The following is a 16205-nucleotide window of genomic DNA, read 5'->3' on the forward strand; positions in this document are numbered from 1 at the left end:
GCATATTCATTACATCCTGCATCGATTGCCATACCATTGTCGGTGAGAAAGAAGGACACCAGTTTTATTACGAATGGCGAAACAACTTTTCATTTTCACAGCGTAAGATGCGCTGACAAAGTTCATCATAAATGTGTAGAAATCGAATTGCATGTGATATTATGATGCACAAATTATTGACAAGATCATCCTGACATATTATTCCAAGTGTTAAAAGTAAAACTTCGATATCCAGAGTGCAAATGGTATTCATAACGTCTAAAAGAGCTACACATACGCGTAACAATCGGTATGTTAAGATAACTCGAGGTAGCTAAGAATTAACCTGCAGATAACGAAAGCTGTCTTGCCATGATGCATAATATACATGTTTCCCAGACGCTTAAGGATTTTTTTTCTCGGGTTGGTAATGTTCATGGAGGAAATACATTCTGTTAGGAACTGTGATTGATAAATGAACACGACGTGGATATAACAAAGAGTAACACATAACCCCAAATAAACAGCACTGCTAAAGGGAAGATTTTCAACCATCCCGGAAATTAGTGTAAGTCACCTATATAAACAAAAACGCATCTTAAGCTTGACAAACATTTGTATACCAAAATTTGTGCACACAGAATAAAGTTAGACATTCTTAACACACACACACACACACACACACACACAAACAACAACAGCCAGTAATACAAGTTTAGCTAGGCACGACTAAGAGGAATCACGTTATCTTCTCTGACTTTTAATCGAAAAGATCTGAATGATAAGTCTCTGTTGAGCCCTCTATCAACAAGGTAGTGAACGTGTAGTCACTCCCCGCGCTGTCTAATGTTGGCTGACTTGACTCAGATTGCTGTCATTGTCGCTCGTCCCAGTGTGACCAAACCATATGTAAACGATAATGGCTTCAGTAGCAGGCATGAAGTTTGCTACTCTTTAATTTGATTACATGGGTCCTTTGACTTCTCTGGTTGTTGTTTTTATGTGAAAGGATAGCAAAGTTTTGGAGTTTTTGGTTTTCTAGGATTATAATTGGAATATTGCTCGAAATTCATTCACACAAATGTTGAAAAAGGTAAGTATTTTTTTATAACCTTCCTTTTTCAGTGGCTTGTGTTCATGGGTCACATTTTTATTTAAGGTTTTCAACACTGAAATGCAATTGCATAACCATCATATCTTAACCCCTCTGATCTTTGCAGATTTAACCAGGAAAATAAACCCAGTTTTGGGGGGTTTGTGTGTGTGTGTGTGTGTGTGTGTGTGTGTGTGTGTGTGTATCTTTACATAGAATTTAAATGGATACGAATTATACAACATGAGATGTAATCATGGAAATATTAGCCATATTAGGCAAATTTTGCCCTGCACTTTATAGTTAATGTATTGAAAAGTCCAAATGGATTGTTGGAAATTCCCCTGGTTTAACAGTCAACCCACCGGATCCTTGTGCCTCCGAGGCTGGTTCTCCGTGTTGCCACTCGTTGTCGACGTTGGCTTGGCTCTTGTAGTTTCGTTTTCATTTGGCATTGTAACTGAGTAACTTGTCGAATATAACACATCGATCTAATCAAATCTATGTTTATTCGATCCTATCATTGTCCGTCAAGAAAAGATGATGACAGGTAACGTCTGCGTAGACGAAATAAAGATACATAATAAGCTTTGTAAAATCTTGTCATACCAATTGGAAAGGTCCACCTGAAATGATTTGCTGACTTTACAATCACCCACTGGCTCCCTGTGTGTCGGAAGCTGATTTTCTGTTATGTATTACTTGTTGACGGGTAACTTGTGTCGACGTTGGCCTAGGTATTGTAATTTCGTTTCCTTGGATTTCCCATAATGTAGTATTTTTTTTTACGGTATAGGAGACTAAAATATGTCGGAATAAGCACTGTTTTCTTATTATTATAACAGTACTTACACTTACGTTAGATTTAGTGAACTAAATAGATGAATCGTTATCATACGCGTGAATATGTTGGGAGTTCTCTGACTCCATTTCAATAATATCACTGCAGCTCATGTTCTCATCGTTCATAGCACGGTTTGGGTTCGTTTGCGTGTGTGTGATGCCTTTTTCAGTATACACGATGAATAAAGGTAGTCCCAAAAATACGGTAGTTCTAACACTCATAAACCTAGCAAATAGGCAAGCTAGTAACCTAATGCCACACAGAATCTCAACACACACGCACACACACACACACATACACACACATATACACACACACAAACACACACACGTACATCAGCTCACATTCACAAACAAAATAAACTCACATCAGATGCTATAAAATAGAAAACTGAGAAAACAGTTGATCATGACCTTTATTGGAATTTCGACTGCTACCATTTAATCTTACGATAACCATTTCGTTCCAACGATACTTTCATAAACATTTGGTACCTATGGTTTTGGAGAGGTTTGCTTTTTCTGTAGATAGTGTCATATTACTTCTAAAGTATGACATTAATTGACATGACAATCCGACATTACACATAAATACATATTAGAAAAATACTTGGATACTCGTGCTTCATGAAAATCGCCTATTTGTGTAAGGCTGATATTTGCCTAATGTCTGAGCTACGGAGAATAATGTGATGAGAAATTTAGTGGTTTAATCCTTTTTTCTCATAAATGGAGAAAAACTCTAGTAAGGACTGAAAACTAGGTTAGCATGAATCTACCTTTTACTTTAATACAGGAAAAAAACTCTGTTAAAAATCAACCTGAGTTTCTTTCTCTCAGGTAAACTTTTGAATGCAAACAGAACCGTTTAAACATTTCTGATTTCTAATTAACTATAATATGGGTCACGAAAAATCCCACCTAATAGCATGTGTATACAATACTATACTATTTAATACATGAATACTAAAACTAAAAAATGCCCATATGCACAACCGCCATTAAGCTGTAGTACTGTAATAAACTGTTGTGACAACGTGACTTAGTGTCAAACGGTTTCTGATACATTTTTTTTCTTTTTACATTCAGATGGGTAAATTGTATAATACTATACAACAAAAAAGAAGCCAGAGAATCAGTTAATAATTTGAACTTGTGTTATTTCATCCTCTCCCTCTCTCTGATAAGTATTTTGTTTTGGCTCCGTCTTCAATATGCCGCGAGTTCTATCTCAATGTTTTTTTTGTGTTTTTTTGTTGTTGCAATTCTGCAGATACACACTACAGAAAATGTCAGTTTATAAATATAATATATAATATAAACATTTATAATGTTATGAGTCACCCGTCTTGAAATGGAACCTTCCCATGTTTAATACCCATAATGCAATCTGGTCTGCAATTGCCATTCACAGCTCGAATATTCATGATCGTTATAAATAGTTATCATTACCATCATGAATATGCAGTACTTCGTGCATTTATTTTCATAGCAATGTGAGTAAGAAGAAAAGACATGGGGAAAAAGGGTGAAAGTAAGGACGGTTCATCGTTGCACATCGACATACATTCGTTGGCAAAACTGTGATTAACATGAGTGCCCAAGTCGCATTAGTTGTAATTATTGTAAAAATTATGATGCACCATTAGTTCTTGTTCAGTTCAGATTGCCAAATTCTTTACGTAATCTAAATTAATGCCTGTACAAAGTGCCGATTGCTTAATTATGGAGAAAGCATTAAATGATGCTGATATTTACAACGTTGAAAAAAAGCTGCATAACATGTTGACATTGCTCGGGGTACCTGATTGGAATTGAAATATGACTTAAACTGCTTGCATCAAAGAAAAGGGAGAGTTTCGGTCGGCAAGTTTGTTATTTACAACTAGGTGATTGGTAACATCAGTGGTTATGTAAAAAACAACAACGACAACAACAATAGACATAATAAATCTTTATGATTGATAAGTTGTCACGGTTTCCATCGAAGTAAATACGGTCAAAAGTAGTCATGATCAACAATTGAACATCACAGTGAAATTATTTAGGTTCTTTAAGTTGCACATTCGTTTTCCTTTTCTTTTTCTTTTTTGTGGAAGAATGACGTAAAGAACATTGCTCAGGGATAGGTTTGAAATAATTCTTGGAATAGAAGTAAGTCACCTTAAAGAAGGACACCAAACAAGCTCGACAAGCAATTGCGAAGGAAGGAGGAAGGTCATAAAAAAAGTGCAGAAAGCTGTGAGGCTAGACATTTGAACGGAAAATTAGTGATTCACGTACACGTTAGAGTCGCAACAATACATCTCCTGGTGTTGTCGGGCCTTAGGTTATTTTACAGGAAATATTTTAGCCTGGAGTCTCTCTGAAGTATGCCTACGTTATCACATAGTCATGACGGTCGTGAAGTTGGTTAAGTATATCATAAATGAGACCATTTGCTCCCACGGAGTCTAATGTTGGTCGAGTGTGTTCTTATCGATGCCAGCGCCGCTCGCCCAAATACAAGCGCACCATCAGGGTCCTTCTACAGTAGAGTGCACCAAGATTCATCGCAACTTGATTGGTTTCCCTGCGTGATATGATAATAACGAATGGATTCCTTGTGTTCGTGGATCATTATTGGAATATCACCAGAAAATTGTCTACGTGCATGTAAGTAAATACTTGAATATAATCCAGTCAATGTTGCGACCGTGTATTGAACACAAATGCAAAAACTACGCATGTATCACATTTTTGCGCTTTATTGCCAAGTTGGATGAATGCATTTCACCTATTGGTTTTGAATCTCTCGTCTTTCAAAGGTGTTATACTTTCAAAGCAAATACGCAAGTCTTAGATAGTGGACCTTTCCCCCTTTACAAATTAGGTTGATCTAAATACATTTCGTTTATTCGTTTCATTAAAAGTCAGAGTTGATAATTTGTCAGCGATGGCCTTATAAAATCTTGAACAATTTGATTAACTTCACTTTCGATAATTTTGCTGATTTGAAAGTCAACTCACCTTTTTTCTAGAAGGCTCGTTCTTCCATTCACCTGGTGTTGGCGGGTTCCCGGATGGATTATTCTGTTTAGTCTCGTTTCCGTCTCCCATGGTTATTAGTGAATAGTTGAGTTCAATGCCTAGTAAGCTATTTCAAACGGATTATGTATATTCGACAATTATTTTTCTCCTTTCTTATGAGGTCTAAGAGTGTATCAATACTACCTGACTTCTTTTTAGACGAATGAGGGATCGAGCTTTCTTCGGGTGAATATATAGTGATATGAAGACCGGGGAATTCCCTGTGTCATAGATTTGGCAGGTAGAATTCAATATGCTGAGCAACAGAAGACTATTTCGTCTGTGTACGTCATATGTATGTGTTTAGAAGACACACATTCATCAGACTAAGGAACGTATAATGGCAAATCATCTGTTTGTTACACGAAAGATTTCAAAGATTTCTTGGTCAGAATGAGAAAAATAATTGCTTCCTTGCTCTCTGCTGGTGTCATGACAAATCTTCCCAATGCCAATCAAGCTTTTATTGTTAATCTCATTATAGTTTCAGTCATTGTTGATGTTGAAAGAAAGGCTTTCTCGCTCATTACATATCGCTCAGTTGGTATCACAAACTGATATGACACATTTGGGGTCAATTCTAAAGACGGCAAAAGAAATGCATTCAAGTACCTAACATTCAAACAATTGTGGATGATGAATTTTGGCCTGTTATGAAGGTAAATCCACCAAGCCATTGATTTCGTTCATACTGGATCCTATCCATTCCCTTACGGAAAATATTCTTTTCCGATATTGGAATATCGAGGGAAAAAACTCGTAATGGCAAATCTCGTCTTGCATGTTGACATTGTTTAGAAGACAACGTTACTATACCTACTCTCACACTGTCATGTGTTTGTTTGTTTGTTTGTTTGTTTGTTTGTTTGTTTGTTTGTTTGTTTTCAATAGCAGATTATCCTTTAGAAGGGTATATAAAATTATTGAATTGTAATGATTAATCTGAATTCTGATCGGATGAAGATTGTGGTATTCTTCAATTCTTGTGTTATTTCGATCTTTTCATAGCCTAATAACCGGTTCAATCAATATGAATGAATGAGCCGGAAACGCGATGTTTTTCCCCCTTTTTTTCTGTGTGTATGTGGGGGGGGGGGGGTGTGCTTGACGAAATGTTAAAAAAGAGAGAGAGAAGAAGACAAGCTCCCCACGATGTCAGGAATGTACGAGACAGGGAACTTTCTTTTTTGTTTTTAATATTTGTCAGTTTTTAGCTCTTTTTTTATGTATTCATATTTTCAAAGGAAGCAAACTCCACGGGTCACTGTACAATATTCCATCATGCCATTTGCATTCCTTCTGTCAACTACTTCATCACCGATACGTGTCTCCTGTCCAGTGATAGAATATCTCCTTCTCACTTATTCATCATATCTCCAGTCACAATTCACTGCGTAAACACACTTTGAACTCATAGATATTCACTTCATATACCATCAACATTCAACACGTCGTATATAGACTTATCACACTAATGTGGATGGGAATAAGGCAAAACGTGATTCTTTTTATTCATGTCATTTTTTTTTACTCAAATGGTTGATTAACGTGGCTTCGAATGAAGTTAGACATCCGTTGACAAAATTTGTTCAGAACAATTAATCAAGGTGTTGAGAGTACGACAATTGCTACGTAGTCGAACTTACTAACTTAATACATACGTTGACAATTGGTTTTCATCTCTAGAGGGCATAAAAGATCATTAATATTTCCAGCATTTAAACAGGCTTAATTTGATTAAGGAAGGGAAATGATCACATCATGTGCTTTACAAATGATATGTTGAAATTGTGCAGATATGTAAATACTAACATAAAATGGGAAATACCAGTGCTTCAATGTAAAAAGTAAAAGTATACAACTGCCTAGACCTTAACTTGTCAGAATGTTGATAGATATTTTTCCGCGGTTATTTTTGTTTTGATAAATTATAGCTTTTGTTAATATCCCTAATTAATCACTTAACAATACATGGCATTCAAGATTTACAAAGTTATAAGTACCCTAAAGGTGAATGGGGAGACAGGTCAAAGTCAAATGGAAGCAAAGCACGTTAATTAAGTTATACTTTTGCGAAGCAAAGTGGATAGTACAAATATGTGCGATCCGAACAAGTGACCTAAGATTAACCACTTCTTTTTTCTTTTTTAGCTTCAGTTATTCCACAGAGACAATTTGAGAGAATTTTTTCTTGGGTGTTAGAGCAACATGCTAGTGACGACGATGATTACTATGCATTTTTACCATAATGATGTGGTTGCACCAATAGGACACTTGCTACATCAGGTATAGCACCAAATTTAAGTAGAGTCTGATTAAACTATTTTGGTCCTGACCTACCCTTGATCTTTGTTTCTACTCAGTATGATAACAGTGTAATGGATGTTTTATCTTCATGAATTGACATTAGAACATCATTCGAAGTTCATCCATGCGATTTGTAGTATTCATTAGGTTTCTGTTGATGTTGCTGTGGTTTATCAAATGAAATGTCTAGAATTATGCATTTACTTTTATGTTCTATTTCCAAATTCTATGAAACAGATTTCTCCATTAGGTTGTACGGGTCATATGAACTCAAAGTGAACTTATGGCATTAGTACTGACATGTAAATGTAAGAACGACATTGATAACAATTACTGAATTTAATAAGCTGCGTCTGGTTATAGCGTCCATACACATGCTTTCCAATAAATCACGGATTTAAGGTTTTATACTTAAGAGTGGTAATTGTAAACAGTGAGTCCATGTTCATTGTTTAATCAGTATCCCAGTGAAAACGGATTATAGGGAAAAATGACTTGATTTCTTGCCACGGCTGACGCTCTCGTACATCTCGCTGCTGCATACACCGTACTATCCTCCTTCGCACAGTCATGACAGAACCACCGATCCCCAATCTGTCTTTACAGTTAGCTCGTGTCCCTTCCCATTATTTTGGCTTTCGCCTTGTTGACTTCTTTAGCAGTTGTGATTTTGCCCTCTTCTTCGTTTTCTACGATAAACGATTAAATAATAACACCACATGATGAAATATCAGTGGAAAATATGTAGAAATTCGTTTAAACTATGGTGGATAAAAGGTTAAAATTTTGATCCCTTTACGGTTCTCAAAAATATGACAAAATGTTTCATTTATTTCCGCCTTTTATCTTATCGTTAAATTATGGAATGTTTTTTTTATTTACATTATTGGTTCTGTTACGCTATATCGTTGACGATATGTTATGCTCAAAGAGTATTAAAGTAATAGTCCCTAGTTACTCTTTTCACATGACTGTAGGTTATTTCATTTTGCACATACTCATATAAAAGCTGCATATACCCATATAAAAACTTATTGCGAACTTTCAAAACACCAAAAGATAAAGATATAAATTTGTTGGCTATAATTTATTGGTAATTGTTAGGAAGCCGTCTTGATTTTTGTTACGATTGAACTCACCTTATTCATGTGTCTCCGAGTCTCATTCTTTCTAACGCCAGGTACTGATCTGCATGATTGCGACTTCTTTTTCTTAGGTTGATTCGGCATGTTTTACCTCTTTTTTTTCGAAGGGGCCGAGTCCAAATTGACTGACTGGGGGAAATGTATGTATTCTAGGGGTCTTGGTCGATGATTCCCGACAAACTGGTGGTGCTGTTATCACTTTTCTTCAACGAAGACGAAAATGAGTCAAAAACGTGTTTGCAAACAAATGTGATATGGTGAAGGCGGGAAATTCTAAGGGCCAAAGGTTGCGCACGGAACGTTCAGTCAAATTTCGGAGTGGCATGCTTTTGCATCTTCTCTGCGTGATATTTTCTCTTAAAATACATTTGCTAGCTATCTTTATACTTTCTTAAAATAAGATATAGAAATGAAGACTCCAGTGCTGTCTTACAGCATATCAACAAAGTTAATACAAATGGTTGATTGCAAATTGGCATCCCTGTTTGTTTGTTTTTGTGTGTGTGTGTGTGTGTGCGTGTGTGTTTTACTTTATGTCGTCTCTCTGAAATCTGCTCTTTTTCTTTCTCGGGGGTTGACAAAGTGAAAAATAAATAAAAGAGTATACTATCCAAGGTTACTGTTTTGATACGTCCATACTTTCTCTTTGTTAGATACCTATAAGTTTCACCTACAGTTTCTATGTTCCTACCGAAGCATAAATCGCGAGCAACTGGAGAATATCAACTTCATAACATAAAGTACATGCATTACTACTGTCACAGCATATTATGGAAAATTTGGCAAGAACACACGCGTGCGCAGTCGTCACTCAACTGTATGAGTCTGTAAATCATACTAACACTGGTGAATTTTGTGTGAAACTGTTGCCTGATACCTCATCTAGGTGAAATTATACAGAAAAAAAATATAGTTAATGCAAGCGCACAGTCGTCACACAGCTGTATGAGTTTGTAAATCATACTAACACTGGTAAATTTGTGTCAAAATGTTGCCTGATACAGGTGGAATTATACAGGAAACGATATAGTAAATGTAAGCGCACAGGAGGAGGGGTGCATCTCATTCAGTGTCACACAACCATTTATAGAAATTGAATATTGATGTGTTCTAGATATACACGTAAATCAAGAGTTTTATATAAAAAAAGGTACTTGAAACTTTATGGGCATAATAAAAGTCGATATGAATAAGTTGGGTTAGACATGATCTATGTGGGAATGTACGAGAAGAAAGCACGACAAGTTCAAACAAGAGGAGAATTAAGATGTTGGGGTCCATCCGATGACGACACAAATGAATTACAAGTACACCACTTGTTCCCCTTATGTTGTTGTTGTTGTTGTTGTTGTTGTTGTTGTTGTTGTTTTGTTTTTGTTTTGTTTTGTTTTGTTTTGTTGTTTTTTTTTGGGGGGGGGGGACTTTTATCCAACCGCTCTGTTGTAGGGCATCATCAAAAAAGTTAGTGTACCACAGTTTGTTTTTTTTAATTCAATGTCAGTATTTTGCTTTTCTGCTGTTAACCCTATAAACTCAAGGAGCACATTGTGCCCCCTACCAGATTTTCATTTGCCAATCCTTCGCCCTTTATCCAATTTGAAGCAAATTTGGTGACTTTTCCTAAGATTTTATTGCAAACATTTTGATATATAATTTAGCTATATTTTATATTGCTGGTTGCCATGGCAACCATAAACTGACCACCATGTCAGTCAGATTTTGCATTTTTGTTTCTGTTCAAATTCAAGCTAAACATATTACAGTGTATGAAATAGGCATTTCTTGCCTGAAATTTACTGAAGAAGTAAAATGTGAAGTAGTTATGGTCCTGAAATGGTTTTCTTATTCTTTCCTTTGTTTTTCTGTGACATAGGCTTAAAAACGATAGATATCAGAGATTATTGAAAACCATAGTATTTTCTAAATATCGCCCTTCTGTTTTGTGTCATTTTTATTCCCCCACCAAAGTTATGCCTGTTATATCATCTGTTTATCAAATTATCAATCTGCAAACTCTAATTCCAATATTATGCAAATGTGACGATCATACATGTACCTACCCAAAACAGTTTCATCTCAGGTCTCATAGTGTATTTCCGTATGTTGTTATGAATAGCACCCCCATGGGTGACCATAAAAAATTTAAACAATAACAAATGTGACAGTGCACCTCAAAACAAACAAAAAGTCGCCAGACATCAATTTTTAGTTAAGACCATATTCTGAAAGAGCAGACTTTAAGCTTTAAAATGATGTATAACTCAAATCAAATGGACTCTCCTAACCTATCTAAATATTGGAAAGAAAGCACAACCTCAGAAAAAGTGTGAACTGAGAAAAGAGGCTCTGAAGTACAGTGTCTATTCAAGCGCTTAATCTTTACCAAACCGTGCTGGCTGTGCGATGAATGGGACAAAAAACAGGAAGTAAACCACTGGAGTAACAACAATGAAGGGATTATCAGATTAAACTGAAATTAAGCATGCCTCATTAACACATTCTGTCCATAATTAATTCCAACTTTCAAAGCAGTAGCACTATCCTTTCAAAAGTTATTAGCGTTGAAAGTGAAGAGTGTGGACAAGGTTTTTCAGAAATGAAAAAGGGATTTCAAAGACACCCCTAATCACACTATTCTATCAAAAATGTTCGAGATAAACTGCTAAAAAACACACTTTCCTGCCCGTTTTATGATACCAAATTTTAGCATAATGTAAAAGAAGACCTGCTCTTTCAGAAAATATGAAAAAGTCAAGTTCGGCTAGGTTGACCCATTTCACTTGTTTTCAGTCCTCACGCAAAATCAGTGTGTGCGACTTTATGTTCGTTTTGAGGTGCACGGTCACAAATAATACTATTTCACATGTTTATCGTTTTTGGCAAATATGAAAGTAATTGGTCTAATAATATAATAAGACCTATATACTGGGGCATTAAAAAATACATAAAAATCATGTTTTTAGCATATTTCCTATGTATTTATTTACATTTTGGTAAATAGCGCCCTCCATGGGTGACCTTGTGAAAATATAGTCATGTATTGTATGAGTTGCACTACCCATGTGCCACACATGAGGATGATACATCATAATAAAGTTACATGTGGGACACAATGTGCCCTCCCCCCCCCCCCCCCCCCCCGCCACATTGGACCTTGGAAGGGTCAAAATAGCTACACTACAGAAATTATGTTCTACATTAGGATCGGGATAATATAAGTGTCGCATTAGTGTCGGGTTGAAAATGTGCAAGATATATTTTTCGTATGTGTTGGGACCTGCGTTGCCATGGTAACAATCATGATAATATGTAAACGGTATACAATGACAATAGATGAGGAAAATATTGCGGATCAATGAATTTTTTCATTTTTATTTGTTTTACTTCGAGCGAAATGTTCACGATCTTGTAAGCACACATTGTGTAAGGTTGAAGGCATTTTTCGATTGTGTTGGAAACTGCGTTACCGTAGTAATAGCATATTTTTTGTCCCCATACTAGATCAGCACACAACCGTGGCTCTGCAGCCTCCATGTTTTTATTGCTTAGTCCGTATCGTGCGTGTAAAAGTGTAACATGAAGGTAGACATACTGAAGACACAAAAGCGGAATGTTGATTGGCTAAAGAAGAGTTATCAGCTTTTGCTAACAAAGGAGGATAGGGTTAATCAGGCTTTGCACCAGCACACTGTTTTTAGACTGAAATAATCCGAGTTGTTTTGCGTTTTGTTATCACTACAAAATAATTTTTTTCTTCAGATTACATTACAGTATACATCGAATGATTTTCATGAAAAATGGACTTAACTGTCAATAATGAATGACATATATATATATATATATATATATATATATACATCGAAAGACGTTAGACTGTTTATATGCATAGGCCTATATATATGTACTCAAATATGTGTTATTACATATAAAACTTCAATCGAACAGCGCTTCTATAATGCATCGTATTTGATATGTATATATCACTGACTTTTGCTTATCACGTAGGTCCGTATCCTACTCTAGACGTGGGACTGCTTGGAGGCTCAAATTATCCCTAAATTACAGTTGAGCAGAGATAATGGGTTACCCATCTAGTAATGGAACCTCCCTACTCACTTGGCATGCAATCTCATCTGCAATCGCAATATCATAGCTTGAATATTCAATAGCATCATTGGTAGTCATCACTCACATCATGAATATTCATTACTTCGTGCATTGATTGTCATACCATTGTGGGTACGAAGAAATGAAAAGCGCTTTATTATAAATGGCGAAACAGTGTAACCCTGTCAACGCATGCAACTCTTGAAAAAATGATTAACATGGGAACATTGCATTGTAGGTAATGTTATGATATACAATGCCATATCAATAAATGCATTTTTTTGCAGTGGACGGAATTTAGTGTCGGAATACCAAATATTGAAGCATATATCCCCAGAGGTAATGATTATACATGGAATTCATAACGTCTAAAACGGCTACATATACGCAAAACAAATGATATGTTCAGATAACTCAAGGTTGCTAACTATGAGACTAAAATCAGAATTAATCTACAAGTATATAAAATTAGTCTGGGCATGATACATACAACTTGTAGCATACATACTTCTTAAACAACTGGTGGATTTTTTTTTCTCGGTTAGTTATATTCATGGGGGTAATACATTACGTGAGGACTCATGATAAATAAATGAAGATGACCTGCCTATAATAAAGATTAACACATTATCACACATAGTCACACCAATACTCCACATATAATCTTAAACCATTCTGGAAATTAGGGTAAATCATCTATACAAGCAAAATATATATAAAACGAATTAAAATTGACAGTGCTTTGTGTAACAAACAGAGAAGAACATTGAAAACTTGTAGAAAGCTGCACACGAATAGGGAAAGGCTGAAGAGGAAAAAATAGTAACATAGCTAAACATCGCAAAAGACTGAAACTCACTGTCCTCTGTGACTTTAGGTAATTTCATAATAAGGATTTGAACTATGAGACCCTGTTAAGCACGTTAGCAACAACGTGTATGAGTATTTTACTCCCACGCTGTCTGACGTTGGTCTGACTTTGTTATGATTAATGATAGTGTCACTCGCCCCAATGTGACCAAACTTTAAAAATAATTGGTTCGGTTGCTGGCATAAAGTTTGCTTACCTCTAGTTTGATTTATTCTATTCTTGGGCTTCTCTGGTTCTTAATTCTGTGTTTCTTGTGTTGCTGTTAAGGAGTTTTGTTTTCCATGGATGATTAAATGGAATATTGCTTGAAATTCATTCACACAATATTTGACGAAGGTGAGTATTTTCTTCTCTTTTTTAGTACAATTTAGATTTCTTACTGGTTTATGTCCGTGGGTCACATTTCAATTCAAGTGATGATAACGCACCTTTCTCAAAAAAGATATTCGGAAGCTGAAAAGTCAGGAAATACCAGGTACAAACGTTTGACATCATTATAAAACATTCTCGTATGTTGTGTTTCTAACAAGCATCTGTGTTATGGCAAGGTTATTTTTCGTATTCGTCTTGCTGATCCATTTCCCTGGGCGTTGTAGTTTATCTACGTTGTAGTGTACAGTTGGCAGATTCAATCCACTATAGGTGGCATCGAGGTTGAGCCAGTTTTGAGACTATTCAACATTACATACGGCAAAATCGTCACCTTCTATCCATTTTCGGGAATAACATATTGCCTTCCTTGTTCCGTTATATAACAGGTACTCTTCTTTGCAACAAAAAAAAAGAAAGAAAAAAAAAGGTATTGGGATACATAATGTAAGTTGACAGTGTGTCCAAGACGATAAGCATCGAAAACCAGTGTTGTCATTTTATATCGGTAGGCCGCTCCAGTCGGAAATACAAATTATTGCACATCCACATTTTGGGAAATTTCAGTTTGGAAAAGCTGCTTTTGTCGCCCCTAAATGACCAGTTTGCTTTACCCCTCAGGAATATTTTGTTAACGAAGGTAAGAGTTATTAGCGCAATGACATTAATGCTAGTCGAACGTGTAAACCGATGTATACATTAGTTGTTACCACATCTCCCAAAGAAGCGTCTAATTCCGTTGACAGTAGATCGGACAGCCCCTCCGGCAGCCCGCCAGGCCCAGGTGACCCAACTGAATTGAAAATACAATGAATCCAAGTTGCACAAGATCGCTGTTTATCTTTTGATTCTTATGGTGTGGTTGCATAACATTATGTAAAAGACTGCGAATTACGTGTACATTATAATGTAAAATTACTTCAGCTTTCTTGTGTAGGTATATATCTCCTGCTACAACTTGGGAAGAAATTAGGACCAGGATCTATTCAATTTGTTCTCGATAAATTATTTTCCCATCTTTAGATATTAGAGAATAAAATAGTCATGATACTTAAGATACTCACCTTACGACTAGGCTCGTTTTGGCTCTGACCGGAGGTAGGTCTATCATTCATGATGAGATTATTTCGGCGATAGTTTTTATCTGCGAAGACGTCAACTAGAGAACACCTTACAGTCAGATTTTCTTTTGATTTCTAGGGCCGTCAAACAACAGAGCTTCAAAGTGAGGAATTGAAAAAGCAAAACTTGGAAAATTCTGATTGGATGTTGATAGGGCATCAGCTAAGATTATGGTATTCCCCAGTTAAATGAAGTTATCATATCTATTTTTATTGTAACAGAAAAGAATATCGTTTCAGTGCATATAAATAGTTTAAGTGAAAATGACAGTTCTATTGTCAGGCAGCGTTCGATGAATAATTATAATGAACATAAAGAGAATGAGGCAATGCCATTGGAGGATAAGTTGGAGCGACTCAGGTCTGGGATTTCCCACAATGTCGTGTTCCAATATGGAGGAAGGGACAAAGCTGTCGTGGTACACGGTACTACAATTTTTATACCTAAGATATTATTCACACTTCAGCATGATTCAGTGAACAAAATAGATGAATGGTTATCAGATGTATGAATACAGACGAATTGGGTTGACGCCATTTTAAAGATCTCCACTATCGATGATTTGTTTTATAGCGAGTGTTTTTTTTAATTTATTTATTTATACCAAGAATTTCCTAACCAATTTGCAGCAGAAATATCTCTTTGCTTACGATGACAATTGCCTGACAGATCAGCCTTATCAAAAAGAAAAAAAAAACAGACAAACAAACAGAAGTATTACAAGGGAGTCTTTTCTTTTGCAGAGCTCTAATGATGACAAATTCGGGCTGGATCAACTTTTATTTATTAGTTATTTAACATACATGAAAGAAATGAGACTTTGTATTATCAGAAATAAAAAGAATGCTAATAATCCATAATCTCCATAGTCTTCTGTAAAGCAAATTTGAAATAGCATAGTCAGATAAAAAGACGCATCATGAAAATCATGCGAAAGGTATGCGGTCACAAGGAATCCAACACAGTATCAACGGGTCGACGCTGTATGTCATTTTGTGCAGCATGGTTTGGGTTCGTGTGTGTGTATGTATGTGTGTGTGTGTGTGTGTGTGTGTTCGAGGCTTTCTTTCTCTTTCTTTCTCTTTTCAGTTGATAAACGGTGATTAAAATAATGAAAAACATGCAAATTACAAATAGTCTAATAACACAATATTCCGAATATCAAACCATTAGCCTTGTGCCACTCAGAATCTCAACACACACACACACACACACACACACACACACACACACGCACACACACGCACACATACATAGAAAATAGAAAGACAAGATGGTTTACATATGTGAGTACCCTTTA

General features: G+C 35.9%; 1 long non-coding RNA gene across 1 annotated transcript; it reads right to left on the reverse strand.

Moving 5' to 3' along the window:
* Window positions 1–2307: 2307 nt before the first annotated feature.
* Window positions 2308–5507, reverse strand: LOC139742685 (uncharacterized). The gene is made up of 2 exons (XR_011711715.1): window positions 4925–5507; window positions 2308–4487 (listed from the first exon to the last, which is right to left on the reverse strand). It is a non-coding gene; the product is annotated as an uncharacterized lncRNA (long non-coding RNA).
* Between the last annotated feature and the right edge of the window lie 10698 nt (window positions 5508–16205).

The sequence above is a fragment of the Diadema antillarum genome, unplaced genomic scaffold (genome assembly GCF_040938485.1).
Source record: "Diadema antillarum isolate AM-2024a unplaced genomic scaffold, OU_Dant_1.0 seq00001014_RagTag, whole genome shotgun sequence".
NCBI lineage: Eukaryota > Metazoa > Echinodermata > Echinoidea > Diadematoida > Diadematidae > Diadema > Diadema antillarum.